At 38.7% G+C, this 8,641-nt stretch overlaps 1 protein-coding gene across 1 annotated transcript in view; it reads right to left on the minus strand.

Moving 5' to 3' along the window:
• The window catches only part of acsl5 (acyl-CoA synthetase long chain family member 5), a 64,378-nt gene extending 56,138 nt beyond the window's left edge, over positions 1–8,240 (minus strand). The window contains exon 1 of the mRNA XM_072557435.1: positions 8,128–8,240. The gene's annotated coding sequence lies outside the window, so the exon portion shown is untranslated. The remainder of the gene's footprint in view (positions 1–8,127) is intronic.
• Between the last annotated feature and the right edge of the window lie 401 nt (positions 8,241–8,641).

An 8,641-nucleotide genomic window follows, 5' to 3' on the forward strand; every position in this document is an offset into this window, starting at 1 on the left:
TTGAAAGTATCTGTCAAAATGTCATGGCCTTAACATTCTGAAAAATGTGGAGTTTTGAAAAATTTTGCTTGCTAGTTAACTCAAAAGTTTGAAATAAGTCCATGGGCTTGCATTAATGCAGCATAACTAATTTTGTAACCATCCCTTATTGAATTTAATTTCAATTTCACAGTTTGATAGATTGTTACAAGTAGTCTAAGGCTCTATAAAATGCAACTATGCATTCCAAAACTCATTATTATCAAAAATTATTGAACTAAATGCTTATTGTTATAAGATATTATGTAATTGAAGAATTGTAAACATCATAACTTATTTGTGAATGAATGAGTTTTCATCAATATTGTTAAGATGGTAATTGTGTTTTATCTCATCTGTGCATGGGTCCTGAGGTCTACCCATGTTGTGTTTTCAATGGTTTGGCAGGTGTAAAGGCAAAGAGTAGAGAGAGAGAAGGTCTGGGATTAGCATGAGCTGGCATTGTTGGCATAGGGACCTTAAAGAGTAATGGGTAGGCAGATGGCATGATTTGATGTAGGGATCATAAAGGGCCATGGAGACTGGGTGCATAGACATGGATTGGGGCAGAAGGTTTCAGGGGAAGTGGTTACAGGATCCATGGGTTGTCATAGGAGGGTATGCAGAGTCTGCAGGTGGTATAGAAGCATAAGGGGTGAGGCTGGAGCACTGTTTTATGTTTTATTATACTTCTTTTAGAAACCTCAATATAGTTCAGGTATTCAGAGGCAGACATTGCACCAGCCTGACTCCATAATCTGCTTCCCTGGTCTCATTCCTGGGGTACACCAGACTAATACCCAGGAACCCCCAGCACTCGAGAATGAGATCCCAATTTCTGGTACATTTTCTGTTGGTTTGGTTTCACAGAGCCAGAAAATATCCCAACTCTGCTCTCCCATCTTGAATGCACAAGTCCAGAGGTGTCTGTAAGAACATGTTAAACAGTCGCATCATGTTTAGTGAGGTGAAACTTGGTTTTGATAGTACCCTAAGTTCATAATTACTGTTAACTGTCTCATTGATCCATAAAAACTAACTTTATGTTTGTAAAGTGTCAAATATGTCCATTAAAATAAAAATAAATACATGATTAAAAATAATATTTTTGTACAAGTTTGTTTATAATATTTCTGCTTACACACAAATATCACATCTTTACCTCAGTCATTCATTTCACTCTTTGTAAAATCTTAATTCAAAATGAAAAGTTTCTTCCAAGTTTCTGTTTGTGAGAGTGTTTCAATGTGATTGGCTATTTATATCATTGATGACATAACTGTTATAGACAATAGACAATAGACAATAGACAATAGATGCAGGAGTAGGCCATTCTGCCCTTCGAGCCTGCACCGCCATTCAATATGATCATGGCTGATCATTCCTAATCAGTATCCTGTTCCTGCCTTATCTCCATACCCCTTGACTCCACTATCTTTAAGAGCTCTATCCAATTCTTTCTTAAATGAATCCAGAGACTGGGCCTCCACTGCCCTCTGGGGCAGAGCATTCCACACAGCCACCACTCTCTGGGTGAAGTAGTTTCTCCTCATCTCTGTCCTAAATTGTCTACCCCGTATTTTTAAGTTGTGTCCTCTGGTTCGGCACTCCCCCATCAACGGAAATATGTTCCCTCCTGCCAGAGTGTCCAGTCCTTTCATAATCCTATACGTTTCAATCAGATCCCCTCTCAGTCTTCTAAACTCAAGGGTATACAAGCCCAGTCGCTTCAGTCTTTCCGTGTAAGGCAATCCTGCCATTCCAGGAATTGACCTCGTGAACCTACGCTGCACTCCCTCAATAGCCAGAATGTCTTTCCTCAAATTTGGAGACCAGAACTGTACACAGTACTCCAGGTGTGGTCTCACCAGGGCCCTGTACAGCTGCAGAAGCACCTCTTTGCTTCTATACTCAATCCCTCTTGTTATGAAGGCCAGCATGCTATTAGCCTTCTTCACGACCTGCTGTACCTGCATGCTTGCCTTCATTGACTGGTGGACAAGAACACCCAGATCTCTCTGAACAGCCCCTTTACCTAATTTGATACCATTGAGGTAGTAATCTGCCTTCCTGTTCTTGCCACCAAAGTGGATAACCAGACATTTATCCACATTAAACTGCATCTGCCATGCATCTGCCCACTCACCTAACTTGTCCAGGTCACCCTGTAATCTCCTAACATCCTCATCACATTTCACCCTACCACCTAGCTTTGTGTCATCAGCAAATTTGCTAATGTTATTGCTGATACCATCTTCTATATCATTTACATATATTGTAAAAAGCTGCGGTCCCAGCACGGATCCCTGCGGTACCCCACTGGTCACTGCCTGCCATTCCGAAATGGAGCCGTTAATCACTACCCTTTGTTTCCTATTAGCCAACCAATTCTCTATCCAATCTAGTACTTTGCCCCCAATCCCGTGCACCCTAATTTTACTCACTAACCTCTTGTGTGGGACTTTATCAAAAGCTTTCTGAAAGTCCAGGTACACTACATCCACTGGATCTCCCTCGTTCATCTTCCGAGTTACATCCTCAAAAAATTCAAGAAGATTAGTCAAGCATGATTTCCCCTTCATAAATCCATGCTGACTCTGTCCTATCCTGTTACTATTATCCAGATGTGCCGTAATTTCATCCTTTATAATAGACTCCAGCATCTTTCCCACCACTGAGGTCAGACTAACTGGTCTATAATTTCCTGCTTTCTCCCGCCCACCCTTCTTAAAAAGTGGCACAACATTAGCCGCCCTCCAATCCTCAGGAACCGACCCCGATTCTATTGAACTCTGGAAAATAATCACCAGCGCATCCACGATTTCCCAAGCCACCTCCTTCAGTACCCTGGGATGCAGGCCATCAGGTCCTGGAGACTTATCAACCTTCAGACCTAACAGTCTCTCCAACACCAAATCCTGGCAAATATAAATTCCCTTAAGTTCAGGTCCTTCAGCCACTGTTACCTCAGGGAGATTGCTTGTGTCTTCCCCAGTGAACACAGATCTGAAGTACCCATTTAATTCCTCTGCCATTTCTTTGTTCCCAGTAATATATTCCCCTGTTTCTGTCTTCAAGGGCCCAATTTTTGTCCTAACCATTTTTTTGCCTTGGACATACCTCCTTTATATTCTTGGCCAGTTTACCTTCGTACCTCATTTTTTCTCTGCGTATTTCCTTCTTACTAATCCTCTGTTGTTCTTTAAAAGCTTCCCAGTCCTCAGTTTTCCCACTTATCTTCGCTAAGTTATACTTTTTCTCTTTTAACCTTATATGTTTCTTTACTTCCCTCGTCAGCCACGGCCGCCCATGTCTCCTCCTGGGATCTTTCTTCCTTTTAGGAATGAACTGCTCCTGCAACTTCTGCATTATACACAGAAATATCCGCCATTGTTCCTCCACGGTCTTCCCTGTTAAGGTATTGAACCATTGAACTTTGGCCAGTTGCTCCCTCATAGCTCCATATTTCCCTTTATTCAACTGAAATATTGTCACTTCCGATTGTACCCACTCCCTCTCAAATTGCAGATTGAAGCTTATTGTATTATGGTCACTACTTCCCAATGGCTCCTTCACTTCGAGGTCACTGACCAATTCTGGTTCGTTACACAATACCAGATCCAGAATCGCCTTATCCCTGGTCGGCTCCAGCACCAGCTGCTCTAAAAATCCATCTCGGAGGCACTCCACAAAGTCTCTTTCTTGAGGCCCGATACCATCCTGATTCTCCCAGTCTACCTGCATGTTAAAATCCCCCATAACAACTGTAGTAACATCTTTGCGACAAGCCAATTTCAGCTCCTGATTCAACTTACCTCCAACATCCAGACTACTGTTTGGGGGCCTGTAGATGACTCCCATGAGGGTCTTTTTACCCTTAGTGTTTCGAAGCTCTATCCACACTGACTCTACATCCCCTGACTCTAGGTCCCCCCGCGCAAGGGACTGAATATCCTCCCTTACCAACAAGGCCACCCCACCCCCTCTGCCCGTCAGTCTGTCCTTACGATAGCACGTGTAGCCTTGAATATTCATTTCCCAGGCCCTGTCCCCATGAAGCCACGTCTCAGTTATCCCCACAATATCGTATCTGCCAATTTCCAAAAGAGCCTCAAGCTCATCCACCTTGTGTCTAATGCTTCGTGCATTCATATAGAGAATTTTTAATTTGTTACTGCTCTCACCCTTCCCCTCAACCCTTATTTCACTCAACTTTACATCATGATGCCTTTTCCAGTTTTCTGCCTCCTTGATACAGTTGTCTTTCTTGACTTCTCTTGTTCTAACTACCCCTTCAATTTCCTTTTTAAACATCCAGCTTGTTGCTGGATGGATTGCGACCTCCTCAAATTGGCATCAGGGGCAACTGAAATCCCTGACAGAAAAGTCTTTGTGGGTAGCTTTCTTTGAGGTCGAGGGGAAGTATTATCATTTCACTGATGACAAAAAAAGCTGATACCTCAGTGCTTCAGAGATAAATTAATTTCAAAACTTATCTTTCAGTTATTCACATTATCCTGAGGAAAATTTCCATGGAAGTAAGATATACATTCTTAACATCGAACTTGAGAAATATATTAGATATTTGCAATGTCCATCAGTGATCACAGGCTACTGCTTCCTCACTATAATGTATTCCCCAAGGCTCACTCTACAAGAAAACTTCATCATAGCAAATGTCTGACTACAATTCTCTGATGCTGCAGCATAATTAATAAAATCTATAAAGATGCAAACTATAATCTCACCCAAAAGGTTTTCCAGCAGTTTTACATCTAAACATTTCCATTTGTCAATCCCCACAGTGGGTACTCTTGTTTTGAACCAAGCAGCCATAGGAAACACTGAGCCAAAATTCATGCACATTTTTGTACAGAAAGAGGCACATATGTGTCTCCTTCTCATTTCAAGATCTGATTAGACAGATGGCAAAGGAAAGAACCTATTTGCTGTATTAATAGGTAAGTTGTGATAGAGACAATGATGGAGAAAGTTGAGAACAAATAGAGAAATGGAGTTACTCTTTTCCAAAATAATGCCATATAGTTTTGTCACTATTTTGGATCTTTTTGAAATTAATTCTAGGCAGGAGCTTTTAGCAAATAGAATTATACTAAAGTTCGAAATATTGAAAGCATAACATGTTGAGACAATTTTAAAGAAAATCGAAATAAGGAAAAGACAATTCTACCTGAGGTGTTTTCCAGTTTAAGTTAAGTAAATTTATCCATTGATGTAGGGAAGTACAGCATGTTCATTATTTTATTTTGTTTTGGGCTGTCATGTTTTCTAGCTTCTGTTATGAAATTACAATCATAACTGTGGTAATGTATGTTCACCCGAGATGAAATATGACACATAATTCATTACCCCAGTCTGCCTTCAGAGAAAGTCAAGGAAGGCACATGCGAAGCCACAGATATCTGCTCGAAATCACAAAAGGGGTGCTATTTTATCAGCCCTGGATTAAACAGGGCATTGTGCAAATAGTTAGAGATAATGCAAGTCAACTCCATAAAAACAAGATGGTAACATCTCTTTACATGTGAACCTGAACCTGGGATGCCATCTTCAACATGCCTCACTACTGTAAGAAGGAATTTGGTCCAACTGTTATGTAACATTGTTTTATTCTTTCATGGATGTGAGCATTGCTGACAAGGTCAACATTTGTTGCCCATTCCTAGTTGCCCTTGATAAGGTCATAGTGGCATTCCTGACCAAAGGTGCTTCAGAAAATCCAATTATATATAACACTGGGCTGGGTAGAAGATGAAAAACTGTTTTGGGATATGGGATTGTGGGATAATTGAATGAAATGTTTATTGTTATAAGGCAATATACAGTTGAAAGGTTGTAAGCATAGTAAATTATTTATCAATGAGAATATTTTCTTCAATATAATAAAATCTGAACTATTTTATCTCCTTTCAGTGTGTGTCCCTATCCATGTGGATACGCAGTGGATTGGGGAGCGGGTGAGCAAAGGGCAGTGGGTGGGGACATGAGTTGGCACGAGCTAACAGTTATGCTGGGTCAAGAACATCATTAGACATTTATAATTTAACTGAAGTTTTCGTATCATGTGCAGTTGTTGAAATCAAGATAGTATTTGCTTTACTAGTTAGATATAAGCTCACCATAACGGTAAGTGTTTTGTTCGAAATTTAAACTTCCAGAAGAGCCAACAACAGGAGACTTATCAAAAGAAAATTCTAAACATCTCGCAGCAATAAAGCTGAATCCAAATTAATCAAAAGTGATCCTTTGCTAACCAATAAACTCATGCTGCAGTATTTGACTGAAGAAGCTTAGATTGCTGTAAAAGGTTTAAAATTATTATTTAGTTTTAATTTGTTCTCTTATCTCTGATTGCAGCTATCTCTTAGTGTAGTTGAAAGATAAGACACTATATACTTAGTGCAAAAGTTGTCCTGTGATTGCCAAATATTATCGTGTTTAATCAATATTTTAGATTTTCCATCGTTCAATCATAAATTACAAAATTGCACCAAAATAAAATCATATCTTATTGGCGATTGATTTGACCTTATTAGTATTTTTCATGAAGCTGTGTGAACAGTTGTACAATATTCAAATTGCAATCTACACTGACAGATTATCTAGAATATAAAGTCCTTTAATATGCTGAACATGGAAATATGTGTTGCTCGAAGTTACTGCTGTACAAATTTTAATCAAGAATTATGCTTATTTTTGTTTTAATGTGGAATGATTTGCTATGAGCATGCATAAGAACTGGTAGTATCACTCAGGAGTTTGATTGGTTATCTGTTTGGGAACTGTGTCATGTTTAAACATTTGTCTATAAAACACATCCTTTATCATGTAGCCATGTGTGATGCTATTGTTTGATTGGGGAGAATCTTTAAACCTTTTTAAGCAGGTCAAAAGATATTTTGTTCTCTTTTCCTCTCAATATGATTTACCTATTCAATTTACACAAACCTTAGTACGTTTTTGAACTGTTGACTGTTTTATGCATTCAGTACTAATATTTCCTTCACATCACACATCTTTAGTACAAAAACTTTTATTTCTTTTACTGTTGAATGACTGCACCTTTGTCTCTTCCTGTACGGCAGTGTAAACACTATTTCTTTCAGTTCTTCAGATTCACTGCTGCTCTAAACTTTAGAGCTTCACTCTTAGCTTTGTCAAACCTTCCTTCTTTCTATGTACTCTATTTAAAATAGAAAATAATAAAAATGGTAAATACTGGAAATACTCTACAAGTGAGACAGCATGAGTGGAGAGTAAAACATAGTTAACCATTCAGTTCTGAGGGAAGATCACGGATCTAAAAAAGTTGACTGTATCTCACAATAGATGCTACCAAAACTGCAGGGGATTTATAGTACCATCATTTTTTATTTCAATATTGTTTCCATTTTTAAAAAAAACCAAACTTGATATCAAGTAGTCATTATTCTGAGCTAATTTGTGTACTTCTTGCTCCTTTAACACTTGATGAGGTCCTACCCTAAGGGCTTTATTCATTCACTTACATTTTTCAGCAAAGTACCGAAGCTTCGCTCTTGCAGTCTAAGATCGCAGAGCAAGCAGACTGAAGAACAACTTACTCATTCATTACAGCTCAACTATTATCCAAGGCAGAATATAAACAGAGGTGACTTCAACCAATGAAACATTTCTTTTGTAAATACTGACAACAATCACAACCAATGAGCAACTAAAACTCCAGTAATTGTATTATGTCCGTAAAACATGTTAAGATTTGTTCTCTATTAGATGTCAGATGCTGGTTTAAATATCTGTAGTAGTCTAAGGATTTAATACATATTACTTCTTAATAAAAATGTGATTTTGGACATAAACATGCAGTGCAGTCTAAACCTACACAACGGCATGGCAAGCTACGGTAGCTGTTATTCATAGGTTTCAGCATTAAGGATGATAGTGTACAAAAGTCAACACCATTCCAATTTTATGAATTAGCTTATAACTAAGAGCTAAAAACAGACATATTTTGTTATATCAACAAGGAAGCAATTTACCTATTAGCACAACAGTTAATAACTGCAAGTTGAAATGATAGAATACAAACATTAAGGTTGAACACCCTACCTTTATTGCTGGAGGCACTTTGTGACTGGTAATCCAACCCCTAGTCTGGGTTTAAGGTTTATATGTGTGCATACACATATGGTTACTTACTGCTCACACAGCAATTGCTCAAGACATACTTTTCGCACACTGGAATTTCACTCCTGCCACACATGGCTAGTAGCCAATTTTTGATACTGCGCCCAGGTAATCTTTGAACCTTGCTGAGGTGAGTTCCAAAGTTCATTTAGCTCAAACAATCCTGATAGTAGTAACTACAATCAATCAGTTTTGTTTTCATTTTTAACTCTTTCAATGGGGTTGGCTATGCTCGGTGTTATAGCTCAATCCAAATAGATGAATAGAAATATTGTTACATGCATTCATTTCGATTATGATGCACCGTCTTGAATTAAATTAGTAAGGTGCATCTGGATCTATTGGTATTATCACAAACCACAGAATTATAAAGTTAAAAATCACACAACACCAGGTTTGATGAAGGAGCGTCGCTCCGAAAGCTCGTGTGCTTCCA

Source organism: Chiloscyllium punctatum, chromosome 38, assembly GCF_047496795.1.
Source record: "Chiloscyllium punctatum isolate Juve2018m chromosome 38, sChiPun1.3, whole genome shotgun sequence".
In the NCBI taxonomy this organism is placed as follows: Eukaryota; Metazoa; Chordata; class Chondrichthyes; order Orectolobiformes; family Hemiscylliidae; genus Chiloscyllium; species Chiloscyllium punctatum.